Source organism: Schistocerca cancellata, chromosome 5 (assembly GCF_023864275.1).
Source record: "Schistocerca cancellata isolate TAMUIC-IGC-003103 chromosome 5, iqSchCanc2.1, whole genome shotgun sequence".
In the NCBI taxonomy this organism is placed as follows: Eukaryota; Metazoa; Arthropoda; class Insecta; order Orthoptera; family Acrididae; genus Schistocerca; species Schistocerca cancellata.
This window is the reverse complement of record NC_064630.1, coordinates 13,600,932-13,622,338: the sequence shown is the minus strand read 5'-3', so window position 1 is coordinate 13,622,338 and position 21,407 is coordinate 13,600,932.

Genomic DNA, 21,407 nt, shown 5'->3' with positions numbered 1-21,407 from the left:
CATTTTGAATAATTGATAATCTTGCTGTTCTCGTTAACATGTTCCTCCACCCTGCTAGGATCATCAGAATGGAGTGCCCTACCTGTTGCCCCAATCGGATATGGGCGGGATCAGTAACGAATTTTTCACTCTACAGCCCAGCGTGCGCTGATAGGGTCCTTCCTGGCAGATTAAAAATGAGTGTCAGACCGAGAATTGATCTCGGGACCTTTGCCTTTCGCCGGCAGTTACTCTACCGGCTGAGCTACCCAAGCATGACTCATATCCTGTTGGACAGGAAGGTACGAGGTGACATGCTGGCGGAAGTAAAGAAGTGAGGACAGGTCGTGATTCTTGCTTGGGTAGCTCTGATGACTGAACGCGTGCAGGAGAAATGCAAACATCTCGACTTTGGGTCTCTATCAGGCACGCAGCTTTGATCTGCCAGAAAGTTTCATGTGTGGGATCGATTGAAATGAGGTGCTTTTGGATGTCAGGAACTATTGATTGATTGACCAATTGATTGACCAATTGATTGACCAATTGATTGACCAATTGATTGACCAATTGATTGAGAGGGAGTTATAGGACCAAACGGCGAAGTCATCAGTCCCGCAATTGCAAAGGTGGTCACAGAAGAAAGAGGGTCCACTGAAAATCAGGGGAGTAAAATTATAAGATAATGGGTTGAAATGGCTCTGAACACTATGGGACTTAACATCTGAGGTCGTCAATCCCCTAGACGTAGAACTACTTTAATCTAACTAACCTAAGGACATCTCACACATCCATGCCCGAGGCAGGATTCGAATGGCCGTAGCAGTCGCGCGGTTCTGGACTGAAGCACATAGAACTGCTCGGCCACCACGGCCGGCTCGATTAACTGTACCCCAGATATTTTTGATGAGGTCCGTATTAGGAGAACGTGTAGGCTATGGTAAAAGATGCATACGTCGTTTTTAGAATAAAGTTTGTAATTCCATTCCCACTTGCGTCAGCATTATCCTGCTGACGTACTGGGTGTTCATTTTAAATGTAGACAGAGAAATATCTCGAACCTGCTACCGTAGCAGCCGCGTGGTTCCGGACAGAAGCGCCTAGAACCGCTCGGCCACAGCGTCCGGCTATAAAATAATGATCATTAAACACACAAAGTAAAGGCATAAAAGGTGAGACCAAATCTAAAAACTGGAAAAAGGGAGGGAGGAGTGTGGTCACGGGGTCACAGACCGAGAAGACTGTAAAAGAAGTCTCATTCACAAACAACCTGCCCCTGCTCCAAGGCTAAAGGAGAACCTTATATATGGAAATAAAAACCACTTTCACGGAGGAAACTGAAGACCAGTTCAACCATCCGTGGATCGTCTGCTAATATTAAATTTAAGGAGTCGGGTAGGCTATACTTAACACGTAAGATGGGGACATTCCACCAACATGTGAGATATCGTCAGTCAGGCTCCACAACCACATTGTGGGGGTGGGTCGTTACGTAGGAGGAAACAATTGGTGAGTCGGGTATGACGTAAACGGCATGAAAGAGTGCACTCCATCCGAGAGGAGCTGAAGGAAGAGCGCCAAACCGCAGTAGACTCCTTGATTTACTACTAGGAGCGCTCCAGATGGCATCCCACTTTTGGGCAAAGAGAGATTCGTCGTAAATCCACGTTCTGCAGCTGGAATCATGAAAGGAAATTGGGGGGGGAGGGGGGAAGGCAAGTATCAGCTTCTCTAGCAAAACGGCCAGCCAGTTCATTCCCTGCGATGCCTACGTGACTTGGGACCCAGAAAAGACAACTGAACAGGCGGCACGATCTGGGGCAGAGACAAGGTCACTGATAGCAGAGACCCAAGGGTGACGAGAGTAGCATCGGTCGATAGCCTACAGGCTGATCATTGAGCCTGAACAAATTAAAACACAGTGGAGGGAGGCCTGAGGAACAAAACAGAGGGCCCTGTGATTGCCGAGAAGTTCTGCTATGAACACGCTACAAGATCCCGGCAGTAAATGGTGTTTAAAGCCAGTAGGAGAGGTGAAAGCGTATCCAACCTTATACTCCTAGATTGTCTTAGAACCACAGTGTAAAAGATGGTAGCACCATGGAACTCTGCAACGATGGCGCATACAAGATGCCAGAAAACTATTGGAGCGACAGAGATCTTAGGACCCTGGAATAGATCAGTCCTAATCACAGGTCTAGGCTCCATCCAAGGGGGGGGGGGGGGGAGGGATGGGAGGAAAGACATGGGGTGCAGTCCAGTGAGTGGAGCTGGGGGGAAGTGAGGTGCATGGCAACCGGCAGTCCCACCTGTGGGCGGGTGGTAGGAGGGACACATCCCTCACTGGTAAAGAGCTCAGTGTAGTTGAGGACGACCTCTTACACTGGGCGACTTACGCAGTATCGCCGTTGAAGAGTGGACCAGTTCTTACTTGGTGACCTCACCGATGGTATGTCACAATGGATTCAGGTCTACATCGGAGGAAACACCCCCCCCCCCCCCCCCCAATGGAAAAAAGAAGATTCGGTCGTTACACAAGTGACTTTTTTTGTGGCCTGGACACATTGCAAATTAATGTATACGGATGCTTCAGAGCCAATTTTTATTTTCGGATTCATGAATTAAGGCGTGATGAAAAAACTTTAGTTCACTAGTGAAGCGCCAAAGAAACCGGTATAGGCATACGTTTTTAAATACAGAGATACGTAAACAGGCAGAATAGGGCGCTGTGGTCGGCAACGCCTATGCTAGAAATGTGTCTGGCGCAGTTGTTAAATCGGTTACTTCTGCTAGAATAGCAGGTTATCAAGATTTAAGTGAGTTTCAACGTGGTGTCATAGTCGGCGCACGAGCGATGGGATACAGCATCTCCGGGGCAGCGATGAAGCGGAGATTTTCCAGTACGACCGTTTCACGAGCATTCCGCGAATATCAGGAATCAGGTAAAACATCCGATCTCCGACATCGCTGCGGCCGGATAAATACCCTGCAAGAAGGGGCCAACGACGACTGAAGAGAATCCTTCAACGTGCCATAAGCGCAACCCTTCCGCGAATGGCTGCAGATTTCAACGATGGCCATCAAAAAGTGTCAGCGTGCGAAGCATTCAACGAAACACCATCGATATGGGCCTCCGGAGCCGAAGGTCCACTCGTATACCCTCAATGACGACACAGAGCTTTACGCCTCGTTTGGGCCCCCCAACACCAACGTTGAACTGTTGATGACTGGAAACACGTTGCTTGGTCGGACGAGTCTCGTTTCAATCGTATCGAGCGGATGGACGTGTACAGGTATGGAGACAACGTCAGGAATTCATGATCCTCCATGTCAGCATGGGACTGTTCAAGCTGGTGGAGGCTCTGAAAAGGTGTGGGGCGTGTGCAGTTGGAGTGATATGCGACCCCTGATACGTCTAGATACGACTGACAGGTGACACGAACGTACACACGTTGTCTGGTCACCTACATCCTTTCATGTCCATTGTGCATTCCGACGGACTTGGGCAATTCCAATAGGACAATGCGACACCCCACACGTTCAGAATTGGTACAGAGTGGCTCCAGGAACACTCTTCTGAGTTTAAACTCTTCCGCTGGCCACCAAACAGCCCCGAATAGAACATTATTGAGCATATTCGGGATGCCGTGCAACGTGCTGTTCAGAAGAGATCTCCACTTGTTCGTACTCTTACGGATATGGACAGCCGTGCTGAATTCCTGGTGTCAGTTTCCTCCAGCACTACTTCAGATATTAGGCGAGTCCACGCCATGTCGGGGTTGCGGCACTCCTGAGTACTCTCGGGGCCCTGCACGATATTAGGCAGGTGTACCAGTTTCTTTAGCTCCTCAGTGTATAACTCAAGTGTCCAAAACCCGTTTTACCTATTGCAGGAACATTAATGAGACAATTACTGATTTACTTGTTAGCTGCTGCTTTTATGTATTACGTGCAAAATGGAAGCTATTACAGGTTGTGTTTTACACTTATTATTGTTGTCAAGCTTCACACTGCGTAAAGTAAATGATTTCCTTTCTTTATGAACAGTTACCCGCATACTCCCGAGACATAGCACCACACGATACCACTTATACACTTTTTTTTTGGTCATCAGTCTACCGACTGGTTTGATGCGGCCCGCCACGAATTCCTTTCCTGTGCTAACCTCTTCATCTCGGAGTAGCACTTGCAACCTACGTCCTCAATTATTTGCTTGACGTTTTCCAATCTGTGTCTTCCTCTACAACTTTTGCCCTCTACAGCTCCCTCTAGTACCATGGAAGTCATTCCCTCATGTCTTAGCAGATGTCCTATCATACTGTCCCTTCTCCTTATCAGTGTTTTCCACATATTCCTTTCCTCTCCGATTCTGCGTAGAACCTTCTCATTCCTTACCTTATTAGTCCACCTAATTTTCAACATTCGTCTATAGCACCACATCTCAAATGCTTCGATTCTCGTCTGTTCCGGTTTTCCCACAGCCCATGTTTCACTACCATACAATGCTGTACTCCAGACGTACATCCTCAGAAATTTCTTCCTCAAATTAAGGCCGGTATTTGATATTAGTAGACTTCTCTTGGCCAGAAATGCCTTTTTTGCCATAGCGAGTCTGCTTTTGATGTCCTCCTTGCTCCGTCCGTCATTGGTTATTTTACTGCCTAGTTAGCAGAATCCCTTAACTTCATTGACTTCGTGACCATCAATCCTAATGTTAAGTTTCTCGCTGTTCTCATTTCTACTACTTCTCATTACCTTCGTCTTTCTCCGATTTACTCTCAAACCATACTGTGTACTCATTAGACTGTTCATTCCGTTCAGCAGATCATTTAATTCTTCTTCACTTTCACTCAGGATAGCAATGTCATGAGCGAATCGTATCATTGATATCCTTTCACCTTGTATTTTAATTCCACTCCTGAACCTTTCTTTTATTTCCATCATTGCTTTCTCGATGTACAGATTGAAGAGTAGGGGCAAAAGGCTACAGCCTTGTCTTATACCCTTCTTAATACGAGCACTTCGTTCTTGATCGTCCACTCTTATTATTCCCTCTTGGTTGTTGTACATATTGTGTATGACCCGTCTCTCCCTATAGCTTACCCCTACTTTTTTCAGAATCTCGAACAGCTTGCACCATTTTATATCGTCGAACGCTTTTTCCAGGTCGACAAATCCTATGAAAGTGTCTTGTCTTGATTTTTCTTTAGCCTTGCTTACATTATTAGCCGTAAAGTCAGAATTGCCTCTCTCGTCCCTTTACTTTTCCTAAAGCCAAACTGTTCGTCACCTAGCGCATTCTCAATTTTCTTTTTCATTGTTCTGTATATTATTCTTGTAAGCAGCTTCGATGTATGAGCTGTTAAGCTGATTGTGCGATAATTCTCGCACTTGTCAGCTCTTGCCGTCTTCGGAATTGTGTGGATGATGCTTTTCCGAAAGCCATATGGTATATCGTCAGACTCATATATTCTACACACCAACGTGAATAGTCGTTTTGTTGCCACTTCCCCCAATGATTTTAGAAATTATGATGGAATGTTATACACATTAAATGTTAAAAAATTCAAATCAGATGATCTGGAAAAAGAGGAAAAAGGGGGAGGAGGAAATGAGATTGAGAAAGGAAAGGGAGTATCTAACTACAAGCAGGTATGCGAGAGAGCGGAAAGAGGTTACCAACATCGACAAAAAAGAGTGTACAGAAATCAGTCAGATAGTAACATACCGAGTGATCAAAAATTCAGTATAAAATTGAAAACTGAATAAATGACGGAATAATGTAGATAGAGAGGTACAAATTGACACACACGCTTGGAATGACATGGTGTTTTATTAGAACCAAAAAAATACAAGAGTTCAAAATATGTCCGACAGATGGCGCTTCATCTGATCAGAATAGCAATAATTAGCATAACAAAGTAAGACAAAGCAAAGATGATGTTCTTTACAGGAAATGCTCAATATGTCCACCATCATACCTCAACAATAGTCAAGAAATAATGTTGTGAACAGCACTGTAAAGCATGTCCGGAGCTATGGTGAGGCATTGGCTTCGGATGTTGTCTTTCAGCATCCGTAGAGATGTCGGTCGATCACGACACACTTGCGACTTCAGGTAACCCCAAAGCCAATAATCGCACGGACTGAGGTCTGGGAACCTGGGAGGCCAAGCATGACGAAAGTGGCAGCTGAGCACACGATCACCACCAAACGACGCGCGCAAGAGATCTTTCACGCGTCTAGCAATATATTTTTTTTGTTCTAATAAAACCCTATGTCATTCCAAGCGTGTGTGTCAATTTTTACCTCTCTATCTACATTATTCCGTGGTTTTTTAAGTTTTCAAATTTATACCAGCTTTTTGATCACCCGGTATTACGTGACTACGCGCGTGTTTGTTTGATGAAATCGTTATTTATGTACCTGTTTTTCCCTTGGACAGATATTACATGGGATCGATATTGAAAATAACAAGAAGCTTGGAAAACGAAGAGCGCTAAAAAGATTAAGAAGTGGACTCGAGGAGTCTCTACAGTCGTGTGGTATTAATGGGTTCCGCTATCTTGTAGTTGGTTGAGTCCTGTCGCGGCTGCTACCGGCTGTTGGTTAGAGGGAAACGCAGTGAGCGACTCCGTCGTGTGTGTGTGTATGTGTGTCGGATCGACAGAGTGGGAGGGTGACGAGCCTGGGCCTGCCTGCTGTAAAATGCGGAGCGCTGGCTGGCCGGACGGCCGGGTATTCTGGACTCATATTGCAGCTGCCGGCCGAGTCGATAACACAGACATCCCTAGAAGGGCAGAGCAGGGCAGGGCAGGCGAGGACACGACAGCACAGGACACAGAGAGGAGGATGGCAGGCTGTTGTCGCGCACAGAGCAGGGCGGCGCGGGCACACAGCAGGTGGTGCGCCGTCTTCTGTTTCGCGGCCGCCTGCCGCCGGATTACATTCCCCGAGAGGAGAGCGCGCGCCTCGCCCTGCGTCGTGTGGTCAGCAGCGCCGTCTGAACGAGGCGGTGCGTTGTTCGGCGGGAGACTCAATAAACGTGAAAACAGAGGAACAGGCAGTGGAAGAATGGAAAGAATTTCACATAAGAAATTACATTAAAAAATGGCCCAACAAATTTAGCCATCAGAATGTCTTTAACGCTGACACTATCTTCTACATCTACATCTACATTTATACTCCGCAAGCCACCCAACGGTGTGTGGCGGAGGGCACTTTACGTGTCACTGTCATTACCTCCCTTTCCTGTTCCAGTCGCGTATGGTTCGCGGGAAGAACGACCGTCTGAAAGCCTCCGTGCGCGCTCTAATCTCTCTAATTTTACATTCGTGATCTCCTCGGGAGGTATAAGTAGGGGCAGGCAATATATTCGATACCTCATCCAGAAACGTACCCTCTCGAAACCTGGTGAGCAAGCTACACCGCGATGCAGAGCGCCTCTCTTGCAGAGTCTGCCACTTGAGTTTGTTAAACATCTCCGTAACGCTATCACGGTTACCAAATAACCCTGTGACGAAACGCGCCGCTCTTCTTTGCATCTTCTCTATCTCCTCCGTCAACCCGATCTGGTACGGATCCCACACTGATGCTCAATACTCAAGTGTAGGTCGAACGAGTGTTTTGTAAGCCACCTCCTTTGTACATGAACTACATTTTCTAAGGACACTCCCAATGAATCTCAACTTGATACCCGCCTTACCAACAATTAATTTTATATGATCATTCCATTTCAAATCGTTCCGCACGCATACTCCCAGATATTTTACAGAAGTAACTGCTACCAGTGTTTGTTCTGCTATCATATAATCATACAATAAAGGATCCTTCTTTCTATATATTGCCAATACATTACATTTGTCTATGTTACGGGTCAGTTGCCACTCCCTGCACCAAGTGCCTATCCGCTGCAGATCTTCCTGCATTTCGCTACAATTTTCTAATGCTGCAACTTCTCTGTATACTACAGCATCATCCGCGAAAAGCCGCTTGGAACTTCCGACACTATCTACTAGGTCATTTATATATACTGTGAAAAGCAATGGTCCCATAACACTCCCCTGTGGCACGCCAGAGGTTACTTTAACGTCTGTAGACGTCTCTCCGTTGATAACAACATGCTGTGTTCTGTTTGCTAAAAACTCTTCAATCCAGCCACACAGCTGGTCTGATATTCCGTAGGCTCTTACTTTGTTTATCAGGCGACAGTGCGGAACTGTATCGAACGCCTTCCGGAAGTCAAGGAATATGGCATCTACCTGGGAGCCTGTATCTAATATTTTCTGGGTCTCATGATCAAATAGAGCGAGTTGGGTCTCACACGATCGCTGTTTCCGGAATCCATGTTGATTCCTACATAGTAGATTCTGAGTTTCCAAAAACGACTTGATACTCGAGCAAAAAACATGTTCTAAAAGTCTACAACAGATCGACGTCAGAGATATAGGTCTATAGTTTTGCGCATCTGCTCGACGACCCTTCTTGAAGACTGGGACTACCTGTGCTCTTTTCCAATCATTTGGAACCTTCCGTTCCTCTAGCGGTACACGGCTGTTAGAAGGGGGGCAAGTTCTTTCGCGTACTCTGTGTAGAATCGAATTGGTATCCCGTCAGCTCCAGTGGACTTTCCTCTGTTGAGTGATTCCAGTTGCTTTTCTATTCCTTGGACACTTATTTCAATGTCAGCCATTTTTTCGTTTGTGCGAGGATTTAGAGAAGGTAATGAACCCTACCAACACAGTGAGAAGAGATATTTAGTTGAGAGAGGTGTTTTTCATTCAGAACCTCTTGCATGGCATTGTAGTGGGTTAAAAAAAAAAGAAGCACTCCGTCTTCAGGCCACAAGTGGCCCATCGGGACCATCCGACCGCCGTGTCATCCTCATTGAGGATGCGGATAGGAGGGGCGTGGGGTCAGCACACCGCTCTCCCGGTCGTTATGATGGTTTTCTTGACCGAAACCGCTACTAATCGGTTGAGTAGCTCCTCAATTGGCACCACGAGTCTGAGTGCACCCCTAAAAATGGCAACAGCGCATGGCGGCCTGAATGGTCACGCATACAAGTGCCGACCAAGCCCGACAGCGCTTAACTACGGTGATGTTACGGGAACCGGTGTAGCCACTGCGGCAAGGCCGATGCCATTGCAGTGGGTTAGACATTGGTATTTAATGCTGTGGCGCAGTTCGCCCCTGCAGAGGACAGCTGTTAATGTCGCTTCTTTGGCGTTTTTAATCAGTCCTGCCGCTGCAAGTACGGGCAGTCTCCTTCAGTGGACGATGCCTACTGACGGTGTGCGCTGTGTGCATTTGCAGCCTTAGCACTGATTAAAAACTGTCCAAGTGCGAGCAGCAGAAATCGCGCACTGACTGTTCCGTACATATATAATGATGTATGCCGACAGTTCTTTCATACCGAGAATCGAGAGCCTCGACACTTTCTGCTGCTATTGATGTCGATACTGGTCGGATATCGGTCTCGGGAATTCCAGGAACGTATCAAAGTCTGTACAGCAGTTCCTGAGATTAGACGGGAAACAAAAAAGACGAACGAGTAGGCACTTCAGTTTACATACGTAGAGACCAACAAATTTACAAAACATTTTCTATTTACTTACTGGAACATGCTGCAACATTTTGTGTTTCGCTGCAGTGATATTTTTCTATTATGCTTTTGACGAATGATGAATGCAATCTAAGTTCTAATGGCAAAAAAATATTTTTATGTGATGCAGTTACAATTTAACAATTTTCCTTTACTTGTACTGTGAAACCTAGCTTCTTGTCAAAATTGATGTTTTCAGGTTAAGGGGAAGACCCTTATATGTTTCGATGAATGAGTTTCCGAGCAGCAACATATGTGGCATAAATGGCCGTATGTTTTCACTGCACTGGCTTGAAAGATTCCAGCTGTTCACTGCCAAGGGACCGTGGACCCTAGTACGTGATGTAAAATTTAACTTGATAAGTCTACCCGTCCCCGAGAGAAAAGGTTTCTAACAGTCGGACAGACAGACAGACAGGTAGACAGGCGCACTACAAAGGGTTCCGTTTTTAGCGACTGAGGTATGGAGGGATAAAAACGCCAAAGAAGCGACGTTAACAACTGCTCTCTGCAGTGGACGGCTGTTAGTGAAGCCACGACCATTAAACGTACTTACGAAATTACTTTCTCTCTAAATATTCAGCGTTCACTACGACACATTTTTCCAAAAGTGAATGGCTCTGCGGAGACCTATGTTGTGACATTGATCATTTTGGCGATTCAGAAAACGCCCCAGCTCGAAAATCGCTTCGTCGTTGTGCTGGAAATGGTTTCCTCGTCTGAGGAAAGAGGGAGAAGTCAGTAGGAAACGTGTCGGCAGAAGACGGCGGTGAGCTAAAATCTGACAGCGCGGAGAAGCAGCCGCCTACTGTGTCCTGTGCACTGTGACCTGGGGCGTTATCGTGGAGGGATAACAGCTTCTCCACCGCTCTCTATCCTGACAAACCTCCCGTAACCCAGTAGGGAGATTTCGGTTCTCTCTCTCTCTCTCTCTCTCTCTCTCTCTCTCTCTCTCTGTGTGTGTGTGTGTGTGTGTGTGTGTGTGTGTGTGTGTAGCTTATGGGTGGTCAAGGGCATATGAAAAGAAACGAATGTGGATAAAACAGCGAAAATGTTAACATATGCGCTAAGACAACGAAGAAATACTACAGTGTGCTACGCAGGAGATTAAGACACCGCCCGCATCTCGTGGTCGTGCGGTAGCGTTCTCGCTTCCCACGCCCGGGTTCCCGGGTTCGATTCCCGGCGGGGTCAGGGATTTTCTCTGCCTCGTGATGGCTGTCCTTAGGTTAGTTAGGTTTAAGTAGTTCTAAGTTCTAGGGGACTGATGACCATAGATGTTAAGTCCCATAGTGCTCAGAGCCATTTGAACCATTAAGACACAGATAAATCGACAGAGCAGCTAAAAGAAAAGCACAGGAAAATGTGAGTAGCTGACCACTCAAAATAATGTGGTTGGGCCAGTCACCCTGCGAGCACATTCAAATCATTCCCCCAATTCTTTGGGAAAAATATTGGACTCTTCACAAAACTTCGTAGTTCGAACAGAGGAAAGATCCGGTGGCAAATCCGCAGCGGCCCGCTGGTCGGAAAAACAAAACAGTCCAACAAAATGTGGCGCACAGTGATCTGTACGGCACAAGCACCACACATTGGAGGGCCCTCCCGCCGGAGCAAAGCAGCCAAGCGTCACAGGGCTGTGGCCGATACGAAGGCGAGTAAAGCCGTCGGCACACGGACCGTGCTGTCGATCGTTAACGTTGAGCGTGCCAAGTTCAACGTGCTGCTGAACGCTCAGGAACGATGCGACTTGTGCATACGGTACGTGGGCCCCAACGTGGTATACGCGATCGCAACGCACTCCAGCGACAGTTGAGGGATGTTTCTAGTTCGTAAATCACACTGTTTACTCAACGGGTGCGCGTAATTCCCACGTTAGCTCTATTAAAACGCACATTTCTTCCATCGTCCACGAAAAGGAAACTACCATGTCCAATCAGTAAGGACACTGGCTTATAAAAGTTCCGTTACAGACAGTGCGTTACAAATTTGGAATACTTCTCCGCATAAGATAAACGTTATTTCATGATTCCCACATTTTAGTAAAACTCCAAGGTCAGTCTTACTTGATCACTGTTCCTACCCAGTAGCATAATCTTTGCAACATGTGAATTACGAAGCGTAAAAGAAGAAGGAGTAAAATATCTTTAAACAAGTAGCGCAAGCTGTCCTTTAGATTAAGCCAATCGAACAAAGTCACCCCCCAAAAAAAGGTGAACTTGTATTTACATAACATCAAATATTATAGTCTACACTTGTATTAAACTAATAATAAAGTATCGGAACCTAATAAAAACGTGAATCTTAAGAAAAAAAATTGGTTGTGTCAGGACGCGAACCACCGCCGCAACAAAAAGAAGTCGTTACAGAACACTGATGCTCTTCATTACGCTAAACCAACACCTCCCATATCGACACTAAATAGTACCTTGGCGCATGGTGAAAACATTAATCGGAGATATGTTACTAACTGAAATTTAATTATAACAAATTGTACCAAGAACAATGCGTTTTGGGTGGATCTTCAGTGTGTCGCTGCCTTCAAATAGGCTACTCTCATTATACGCAAGTTACAATAATTCTTTTGCCGCGAATATGATGTTTCTCATTATTTTATTGGAACGAATCACACAGTTAACAACTTGTTTTGCAGTGATTCTCAATTTGCTGGTGCTCGGAACGCCATATATACGTATAGACTTGAAATGAATGCCAATATGGCACCTCACAACTCTGTACTGAAGGGAGACGGCGTGCTTGTGACGTAGGTGGCGATGGGCCATATCATTGGTCAACGCTCAGACGCACGCTCAGAATATCTGACATGCCAGATATTGCTGTGCACGTTCGGAAAGACTCCCGAGCGTACTATTCCATGCTGTCACGTCAGAAACTCGGCACGCTCAACGCTCAACGTTCGGATCCACGGTCCGTGTGCCGACAGCTTAAGGAGGATCTCGTCAGATCGGCGTCGCTCCAAGGAGGTACTCCACGGCCGAGTTGTGGGATTTACTACACAGAGCTTGTTACCGATCACTTCCATCCACTTGTCTTCCCATAGAACCATGACTGTGCACCTCAACAGCGAGGTTACAGCATGGCACACTCAGAGAACTAAGGATTACGAAAAGCTCCCTTTGCTGCTAGATCCGCCCTTTCGTTCCCCGCAATGCCCATGTGCCCTGGTACTCAGCAGAAAGACGAAAGTTGATCTCATTTTTAGGAAAACCTAATATTTTTTTTATTCTTATAGATGAGTAAGGTTTTGAGAGAGTTTACAGGCGCTCAACTTCGTGATTATTACAGAAGGAATAATTTACGAGTACATAGCATATTTAGAAAAGATGATTTAATTGATTTAATCATTTCTACAGGGTGTTTCAAAAATGACCGGTATATTTGAAACGGCAATAAAAACTAAACGAGCAGCGATAGAAATACACCGTTTGTTGCAATATGCTTGGGACAACAGTACATTTTCAGGCGGACAAACTTTCGAAATTACAGTAGTTACAATTTTCAACAACAGATGGCGCTGCAAGAGATGCGAAAGATATAGAAGACAACGCAGTCTGTGGGTGCGCCATTCTGTACGTCGTCTTTCTGCTGTAAGCGTGTGCTGTTCACAACGTGCAAGTGTGCTGTAGACAACATGGTTTATTCCTTAGAACAGAGGATTTTTCTGGTGTTGGAATTCCACCGCCTAGAACACAGTGTTGTTGCAACAAGACGAAGTTTTCAACGGAGGTTTAATGTAACCAAAGGACCGAAAAGCGATACAATAAAGGATCTGTTTGAAAAATTTCAACGGACTGGGAACGTGACGGATGAACGTGCTGGAAAGGTAGGGCGACCGCGTACGGCAACCACAGAGGGCAACGCGCAGCTACTGCAGCAGGTGATCCGACAGCGGCCTCGGGTTTCCGTTCGCCGTGTTGCAGCTGCCGTCCAAATGACTCCAACGTCCACGTAGCGTCTCATGAGCCAGAGTTTACACCTCTATCCATACAAAATTCAAACGAGGCAACCCCTCAGCGCCGCTACCATTGCTGCACGAGAGACATTCGCTAAAGATATAGTGCACAGGATTGATGACGGCGATATGCATGTGGGCAGCATTTGGTTTACTGACGAAGCTTATTTTTACCTGGACGGCTTCGTCAATAAACAGAACTGGCGCATATGGGGAACCGAAAAGCCCCATGTTGCAGTCCCATCGTCCCTGCATCCTCAAAAAGTACTGGTCTGGGCCGCCATTTCTTCCAAAGGAATCATTGGCCCATTTTTCAGATCCGAAACGATTACTGCATCACGCTATCTGGACATTCTTCGTGAATTTGTGGCGGTACAAACTGCCTTAGGCGACACTGCGAACACCTCGTGGTTTATGCAAGATGGTGCCCGGCCACATCGCACGGCCGACGTCTTTAATTTCCTCAATGAAAATTTCGATGATCGTGTGATTGCTTTGGGCTATCCGAAACATACAGGAGGCGGCGTGGATTGGCCTCCCTATTCGCCAGACATGAACCCCTGTGACTTCTTTCTGTGGGGACACTTGAAAGACCAGGTGTACCGCCAGAATCCAGAAACAATTGAACAGCTGAAGCAGTACATCTCATCTGCATGTGAAGCCATTCCGCCAGACACGTTGTCAAAGGTTTCGGGTAATTTCATTCAGATACTACGCCATATTATTGCTACGCATGGTGGATATGTGGAAAATATCGTACTATAGAGTTTCCCAGACCGCAGCGCCATCTGTTGTTGAAAATTGTAACTACTGTAATGTCGAAAGTTTGTCTGCCTGAAAATGTACTGTTGTCCCAAGCATATTGCAACAAACGGTGTATTTCTATCGCTGCTCGTTTAGTTTTTATTGCCGTTTCAAATATACCGCTCATTTTTGAAACACCCTGTAATAATTTATCTTCACCTACAAGGATTATCGATAATCTGGAAATAAAGGAACTCAAAGCTAGAGTTAAAAACTTTGGTATTACAGGATACAGTAAATTAAAGAAATCAGAGTTAGTTAATGCTATTGGGAGTTTCAATTTCATCCAAAACTATTTCAGAAGACTAGATCAACACAAATACATTTATTGTAACATCGACGAGCAGATAGTGTGTTGGAGCAGACGAATATCAGAATGTGTACGAAATTTGGTTAAGCAACAGCTCCACACACTCTCCAGCGGCTCCGAGGAATCATAGTTTCACAGTACGAGGCCTGTTGTCAATAATTCCTAATAAAGTACTTCTACGTTGAAGACCTCGAAATTCTGTACAGTGATATTCCAACGCTTTGGACACACTGTGGAACACACCCCGATGAATCCCAATCGTAATAGTGTGCCAATCGTCGGCAACCATTTTGCAACATGACGTGGACTGCAACACGGATGTATTTTACGGAAATGCTCACCCGTTGCGGAAAGATTCGACCTCATATCACTTGACAATTACTTCCGAGATTGATCGAGGCAAACAATATATTTCATGCAGCTGGTGCCGTTACTTAATCACTTTGTTAATAATTCTAAGGATATCACGTGCCCAAGATAAAGAACGTTTTAGTCAAAATAATATGTACAATAAGTTGTCGATGACTTTGGAGCTAGATGATATTCATAACAGAAAATCTGGCCATGGGAGTCATTGTCTGTTGGCATAAGGTAATTCCATTCTAAATGGCAATCCGTATACATTACGATTCTCAAAGAGTTTTCACAGAAAAGATCGCAGAGCATTTAAATTATAATAGGCCACTGTTTTAACTGGTAAGGTGAAACTTTTGCGCATATTTGCTGAGAAAGTCGGGCGTCTGCAATTCTGAAACGGGAACCGTCGGAAGATTTTCGGCCACCAGACCTTGTCACTCCCTGCGATCCAACAACGCTGCGTCTAGTGCTGTTGTAATCACTGTATTATGTGGTGACTTTTGTGCGTCATGCGGACGTATATAATCAGTGCTGCTGCTGCCGGGGTAAAGTTGCACCATTCAGTTCACTTAGGGCGGAATGTCTGTGGCACCTCGGTAGATAATTTTGCTGCAGGCTGCCATAAAAGAAAACTAGGACTAAATTTAATGGCACCATGACAGGTAAACGCATTCCCATTTATCACAGATGTCATTATTTGAATGTTTCTACAGAATTGTTATTTAGCTCTCTCTGGGAGATGGCAAGTTGAGAAAGACGATCAACTCAGGAAAAAGGAATTAATAACCCCTAACGTTTATCTCTTTTCTACTTCAGCCATCGTCATTTCTTCTGCAGATGTTCTTCCGTCTACGGACAGCCACTTTTACGTAAAAACTGAACTAGGTAGGTGACATACAACAACCATGTTTCAGCCCCTTGTGTTATTAATCGGTTCTGATAATTTTAACCCTCTTTTAATCTGTCCCGTGCTATCTCTGTACATTTCAATAACAACGTGTGAAATGTGGTCTTCCATTTTTGTATTTTTATACATTCCTCCAGATTTGCTTTAGGAACCATGTCATAAGCTTTTGCTAAATCTACAAAGGTAATGTGAGACCTGAGTTTCTCCTGGCGTATACAAATTCCAAACATCTTACCGGAATTCAGTCAGGTGATATTTACAACGACCGCCGATATTTCGGCGGGACTGCACCACGCTGTTCATTTTTGGAACACAACCAACGACCAGCTTAGAGACAGAAGTGATGACACTTTCTGCAGGACCTGAGCATCATTTTACAGGACAATGCTGAAGCAAGTACAGTGCAAGCTGTAACTGATTTGTTTGACTGATGGGGCTGCTAAGTGCTATACCACCTACTGCCGTCGTAAGTTCAACTCGATTTCTAAACTGAAGGAAATTCTTCACGGCACTCGCTTCAGAACTACTACACATTCGTCGGGCAATAGACCGCACCGCTCATACTATTAAGACAACTGGCACTGCTAAGAGTATCCTACGACTTCCTTATCGCTGACAACGGGTTATACACAATGCTAGTCACTGACTAGAAGGTCAATAAAGCTTTGAAAGAAGTATCCATTTTGTACGAGCTGTAAATAAATAGTTGCCACTATTGACGTTCCAACCCTCGTATGATTCGTTTTCGACTGCTATAAATTTCTCCATTAGCTGTTGTGAAATAAAGAGGTAATGCGTACAGGATCTGTTCTGTCTAAACCTACTCTGGTCTTCCCCAAAATGGTGGCTCACCGTTTTGCCCTATTTTCTCATTCATGGTTTTGGCAGCCAAACGGCTCGTCGTGCAGTTCACAGTAATACCTGTGTAACAGTTAGTTTGTCTTCTATTCCCATTCTTGAAAATGGAAACCATATATGATCTTTTTTACTCTGATGGAAATTCAATCCGTTGCAACAGTTGTTCCCTAGGTGCATTATTCTTTTCTTCAAATGGAGTCCTCCAGATTTCAATAATTCAAAAAAACTTTGATAACATCGAATATAAATTTTTTTGTTAGAAAGTCTTTCCTAAAGTTTTTGCTTGGCTCATTATCTTGCTTGAAGTGAAACGAAGATGATAAACAGAGATTTGGAGCCGTTCTGCAAGAAAATGACAGGGATTGTATGGGTAGGTTGGATAACTAGAATATCCTGAATTAAGATGGGGAGAAACGAAATTAATGGAGGAAAGTTTGGGGATTAAAACTTGTAGAGGGATTTCATTACTAGACTACAGTAACCATGTGGAAATGTATGTACGAGGGACATGCTGAAAAGTAAAGCCCCCGAATTTTTTATTCTCTTCTCAGCTTCAGTTAATATATCACATGTAATGCATATTACTCGTTCGGCTTTCCTGATTCGCTGCAACCCTTTGCCCCTAGAGGGCTCCGAATTCTAGCGTGTAATGTGGCAGTGTGTAATGTAACTCTGCCCTCGAATGCAGCACCCTCTACTGCAGCATTACGATGCGGCATCTGCCAACGATCCGACAGCCTCCGTTTAGTACGGACTGGACCCCATCCGGTTTTCAGCTGTCTCCTAAACTTGAAGAACAACTTAGACGCTTTAGCCCTGATAGTGCTGAAGCAAGGCAAGGAGAGTAGAGGTAGTGGCTCCGTCAACATATTCAAACATTCTGTTGTGACGGTATAATCGAAACAGACCGTCGTTGGTGCAAATGTGTTCGTCGCCAGGGTGACTATGCTGGGAAATAAATACGTACACATGAAGAATAAAGACTTAGAATGCTTTAAAAATTGTTTAAAACGGGTGTTGGGATTCCACCAACGTCAGGTCACCGACTCCGTCCACCGCCATCGCCTACTATCATGGTATCAACGGTCTGAAGATGGCCATATTCTGACGTAAATCGGGAAAGGCTGGAAATAAATATTTTACTGCGGTCAAGATTGTTTTTAATCCAATCTAGAAGTATTTTTACCAGATCGCTGTTTTCCTTTTTCAAAAGAAATGTGCTCAAAAATTAAAGATGTAGAACGTTAATAAAGTTTGTTTTACTTAAAAAACGTAATAGTTTTCCCATAAAAAATTTGAAGGCATTGCTTTTCAGCACGTCCTCGTCGACTGTAGTCGTTATTTGGAGGTGGTGGTGATAGTACAGGACAGTTTATCGTGGAGATCTTCATCAAACCAATCTTCACACTGGGATAACAACAACAACAATAACCACCACCACCACCACCATCCTGGGTCGTCATGTTAAGGAAAGTCAGTTACTGTGGCAGTTTTCTACTATCGCACTCTAGATGTAGTGCGTTTCTGTTTACCGTCATACCAAATATAGCATTCCGCAGACGATCTGTGCTAGATATGTAATGACGTATCAAATGGCTCTGAGCACTATGGGACTAAACATCTGAGGTCATCAGTCTCCTAGAACTTGGAACTACTTAAACCTAACTTACCTAAGGACACCGCACACATCCATGCCCGAGGCAGGATTCGAACCTGCGACCGTAGCGGTCAGTGCGGCTGATCCCGGCGGAGGTTCGAGTCCTCCCTCGGGCATGGGTGTGTGTGTTTGTCCATAGGATAATTTCGGTTACGTAGTGTGTAAGCTTAGGGACTGATGACCTTAGCAGCTAAGTCCCTTAAGATTTCACACGCAATTTTTTTTTTACCGTAGCGGTCGCGCGGTTCCAGACTGAAGCGCCTAGAACCGCTCGGCCACACCGGCCGGCTGTGATGACGTAATGGTGGTGTAAATATTCTTAATGGATAACGTCATTAAGATTCTTGGTAGAATGAATGAAAATGGGGAGCTTAAACTTAATGACTACAGCCTGTCCCTGTATGACAGAAACATCTACTTGTGGTGGAGCACATTGTAGATTAGAACGAGTTATCGGTTCTTGTGATCATCGAGGCAGGTGGTATAGCTTTTGGATCACGTATCACTTTTAACCAGATGGTTGCGACCGTTTTTCTCTACTTAGGCGTCTCGTTGATTAAGCTCTGAGTGGATGGCTTATAGTTAGGTGGTTTTGGAAATCAGCCTTATGCAAACACAAGTAGTTTATTTTTTATATTTACCCAGACATGTTTCGACACCAATATGTCATCTTCTGTGGTTCACATTTTATTACTTAATTTATATCGCTAACTGAATATTATTATACATCGATTTTAGTGCTCGTTTTCGTCTTTCTTTGACAGCATGTCATCTGCAAAATTTTTCGTCTTGCTTTGTGTCCCTGGTTGGTGTCTCAATCAGCTGCTGTTTAGTGCATTGCTTTCACTTAGCTTATCACAAATTTCCGCTCACTGCTTCACCTCACATGCACTTACGCAAAATGTGGCGAAATGTGACCCGCACACTGACAATACACTGAATGAGAGGTGTCATGTTATTGTCCTTAGTTGTCACTAACTGACCATACATGCAGTGCGTGCGCACGCTCCCCGTAGCCGCACGCACGAACGCACCGCCGGCCACAGCTGTTCGCCGCTCTGGGAGCGGCCGATGGCCAGTAATAGCGGTCCGCTGTCCCTCCTTCAAGCCTCATCTTGTACACAGCGGGCATGTCCGCGCCGTGCGTGCAAACACTCATCTGCTGCGCAATTCCATGCAAATGAGCCCCGCCCCTGGCTCGCCATACCGCCACCAGATAGGCCCCCCGTGTTTGCTGCAGTGCAGACAGTAGCTTAGCCCACGGTCGTGCAGTCCGCGGCAATATGTACCTCGCGATGGGAACAATGTGCGATAGGGCATGCATTATGAGTGTTGTACTGAATAATGTTGACTTAAAGGGTACCAATGCACTACTTCTTTTAAACTCCGAGGTCTTTTTATGTCCTATATGATGTTTCAGAATAGACTTCGTATATCCTCCCATGCACTGTGACGTACGTTAGTTACTGCTCGACACACAAACCCCAAAGGATCAGTCGTTCTCCTAGTATCTAATACTGCTTTTCACATTTATATACGGTTCACAATTGCTTACCCAGACTCTGTCTTAACAATACTGTTCCATTCTACAGATCTAAACATTCCTTGTCTTTGGCAAGAAGAACTATCAGCTAAGCTCTCATTCAATGGTTGATATGTTGTGATCTTCAGTCCAGACACTGGTTCGATGCAGCTCTCCATGCTACTCTATCCTGTGCAAGCTTCTTCATCCCCCAGTACCTACTGCAAGCTACATCCTTCTGAATCTGCTTAGTGTATTCATCTCTTGATCTCCCTCTACAATTTTTACCCTCAACGCTGCCCTCCAATACTAAATTGTCATACCTTGATGCCTCAGAACCTGTCCTAGCAACATATCCCTTCTTTTAGTCATGGTTCATATATATGTGTGCAAATTATCAAGAACTTAGGTACTAATGTCAGAAAAAAATAAACCGTTCAAATACTTTTTTCGGTAAATGTCATTTTTCATCATAATACTCTACTATCTTCAAAATATAAACAAAAAATTGAGAAAAGCTATGAAATATGATTTTCTGTTGATATTGCAGCTTAATCGAAAATATTTGATAATACACTCCTGGAAATTGAAATAAGAAAACCGTGAATTCATTGTCCCAGGAAGGGGAAACTTTATTGACACATTCCTGGGGTCAGATACATCACATGATCACACTGACAGAACCACAGGCACATAGACACAGGCAACAGAGCATGCACAATGTCGGCACTAGTACAGTGTATATCCACCTTTCGCAGCAATGCAGGCTGCTATTCTCCCATGGAGACGATCGTAGAGATGCTGGATGTAGTCCTGTGGAACGGCTTGCCATGCCATTTCCACCTGGCGCCTCAGTTGGATCAGCGTTCGTGCTGGACGTGCAGACCGCGTGAGACGACGCTTCATCCAGTCCCAAACATGCTCAATGGGGGACAGATCCGGAGATCTTGCTGGCCAGGGTAGTTGACTTACACCTTCTAGAGCACGTTGGGTGGCACGGGATACATGCGGACGTGCATTGTCCTGTTGGAGCAGAAAGTTCCCTTGCCGGTCTAGGAATGGTAGAACGATGGGTTCGATGACGGTTTGGATGTACCGTGCACTATTCAGTGTCCCCTCGACGATCACCAGTGGTGTACGGCCAGTGTAGGAGATCGCTCCCCACACCATGATGCCGGGTGTTGGCCCTGTGTGCCTCGGTCGTATGCAGTCCTGATTGTGGCGCTCACCTGCACGGCGCCAAACACGCATACGACCATCATTGGCACCAAGGCAGAAGCGACTCTCATCGCTGAAGACGACACGTCTCCATTCGTCCCTCCATTCACGCCTGTCGCGACACCACTGGAGGCGGGCTGCACGATGTTGGGGCGTGAGCGGAAGACGGCCTAACGGTGTGCGGGACCGTAGCCCAGCTTCATGGAGACGCTTGCGAATGG